At 42.3% G+C, this 2,603-nt stretch overlaps 1 long non-coding RNA gene across 1 annotated transcript in view; it reads right to left on the minus strand.

Moving 5' to 3' along the window:
- Window positions 1–1,858: 1,858 nt before the first annotated feature.
- The window catches only part of LOC116087742, a 51,694-nt gene continuing 50,949 nt past the window's right edge, over window positions 1,859–2,603 (minus strand). Inside the window, exon 6 of the long non-coding RNA XR_004117604.1 lies at window positions 1,859–2,017. This is a non-coding gene — a long non-coding RNA (uncharacterized LOC116087742). The remainder of the gene's footprint in view (window positions 2,018–2,603) is intronic.

Below are 2,603 nucleotides of genomic sequence, written 5' to 3' on the forward strand. Positions count from 1 at the left end.
AATATAAATAAGTGTGTCTATGAATTTCCCTTTCAGCATGAGTTTGGTGCATCTCATATACTATGACACATGTATTCTCATCATCATTATGAGTAAAACAGAAAAAAAAAAGATAAAGTAGTTTTGATGTGTGTGGGCCTGTGTCTTTTGTGCTTCGATGTATGTGTCTGTTTTCATGCATATATGATAATGTATCTAAGCTGCTTATCTACACATATACATTATACATCCAGAAGTGTTTGGTGTTGGGAGTGTGTACATGACAGAATTTTTACTACTTCTCAGTGGAATCATCTTTCTTATCATAATGTAATAGCCCTCCTTTAAAATTGTTCATCTTGCTTTATCTGATACTAGTATAATAACTACTGATTTTTAAAATTAAAATGCTATTTAAATTATCTTAGTTAGCTAGACATCTCTATCACAAAATTGGAACTCCCCTTCCTTAAGAGATATACACTCATTCAAAGGCAAACACTTTTGGATGTATAATGTAACACACAGATGGACAGCATAGCAAAGGGCACAGGCTCACACATATCAAAACTACTGCATCTTTTACTCAGATGAGTAGCACTCAGATTTCCTGTAGATCAAAGCCAGAATGAACTATGTTTGAAAGCTTTGCTTACCTCGCATCTCTCTGTCCACTTGTAATGGATGCATGTATGTTGATGGATCACGTTGATATCTGTTTTCATTTCCTCTTTTTGTCACTGTCATTTTGCGTAGACACACACTATATTTACCACAATCACCCCGGTCTTTGTACTTCCTATATGTGACTACCAAGCCAGTAGTTTGAAAGATTCATATTACCGTACTTTTTTTTTTTTTTTTAACTTCTATGCCTTGATTTCCGCAAAAGAATAACTGCACATGAGCAAGCTAGGGACCTCACCATTGCAGTGCCTTGACTCCACTCACATCTGAGAATGCATTATACGATCTTACTGAGAACCCCTGATCTTCTAACCCACTCCTCGTTCTTTGTTCCAACCACCGTGAAACCCTTTATTCCAGGATCCCAGTGAGGGACTACTCCAAGCAGACTTGATGCTTCAGAGACACTGATTATCCTCTCTTGGCCGTCACTGTAGCTCTCTTTCAACACTGGATTTGCTATATAAAACCAGACCACTGTTAATGTTGCCATCTGTACTGTAAGGTGTAGGGGGACATCCGGTGAGTCCATCAAGGCTGTTTGCCAAATAGAGGGTGTGACTTGCTTATGACTAAAAACAAAAGGTGGGAAATCTGTGAGATCAGATTCACTGAAAAATGCACAATAACTCCCAAACAGCAAAAGTCCACTTATTCAAAAGATGTTTGTTTTTGTAAGTTATACTGAGCATACATATTTATTTTATCTGTAAGATGTCCAAGAGTGGACCAATCACATACATCCTCAAGCTAATCCAACTGGAGTGGTCCTGACTCTGGATTTTGTGGTAGGTGCAGATATTGGGGAACTCCTATGTACCCCTGTCATGAGGTACAAAGTCACTCTACTGATAGTGAGGGTGTTGGCTTCAAGCATACCACTGTGTGGATCACTTCATGGAACCTAAGCCATAGCTCCATGGTACAAATATTCTCTGTCTCCACCTTGCAGTGGGATAACTTGAACCTTTCAAACAATAAGCAACCTGCTTAAGGCAGTAAAAGTGACAGATAGTCCTTGTGTAGAGGCCTGATCCCAAGAGGCAAAGCATGAACTTCAGCATCAGAGGCAAGTCTGAGACATGCACATGACTGAGTCTTACTCCCTCCTCCCATGATGCCTTTTGTTGTTCAGTTTGATACCAGAGAGCTAGAATAACTATTCAGGACAATGACATCAACCTTAGTTCTCTTTTGGGGGTAAGCTTTTAATTCTCTTGGCTAGTCATTAGCTTGAAAGTTGTCTTGGATGACATGGGCTTTTACATATAGAGGGCAAGTAAGCCTTTTCGTTCATTGACCAGAAATCTCAAAGCAATTCCTTCCACTGCCTCATAGTGATAGCATCAATCTACGGGAGAGAAGAGAACCAGCCAGGATCACAGAGGCCTGCTGGGAAAGCAGGCAGGGATGGGAGTACATCTGAGGGCAGGCCATGATACTCTGCAAGGTATGAAAATCCCTGCTACACCCTGACAGAGTGCGACACAGAGAGAGTGCGACACAGAGAGAGGAGAGAGCCTGAACCAAAGGGAAGACATAAAAATGGGATTTAGGGTCAAGGTGAACCCAGAGAAAACTGCCACTTTCCTCTCTGTACCTATCAGACATGTGGTAGAAGGAGTGGGCGCTGTTTTTAAGAAGTCAGTGACGAATCATATGCCCAGCCACTTGCATTAACTCAGGGCAAGCACACATAGAATGGTCACCCAATCTGGCTGTGACAGGGAGCTTGCTGTGTCAGCTTGACACTGAAGTGTCTTGTGAACAGGACCTTGCAGCCAGATGGGTTATTGAGGCAGATTGGGAGAGGCAGAGGGCCTTGTCGATTTCTGTGAATGTCAGACTCTGCTTGCCAAGAATGGAACAGGTACAGGGGAAGGGTAGGGCAGGTGCGGGGGAAGGATAGGGCAGGGGAAGGGTAGGGCAGGGGAAGG

The sequence above is a fragment of the Mastomys coucha genome, unplaced genomic scaffold, assembly GCF_008632895.1.
Source record: "Mastomys coucha isolate ucsf_1 unplaced genomic scaffold, UCSF_Mcou_1 pScaffold13, whole genome shotgun sequence".
Lineage (NCBI taxonomy): Eukaryota > Metazoa > Chordata > Mammalia > Rodentia > Muridae > Mastomys > Mastomys coucha.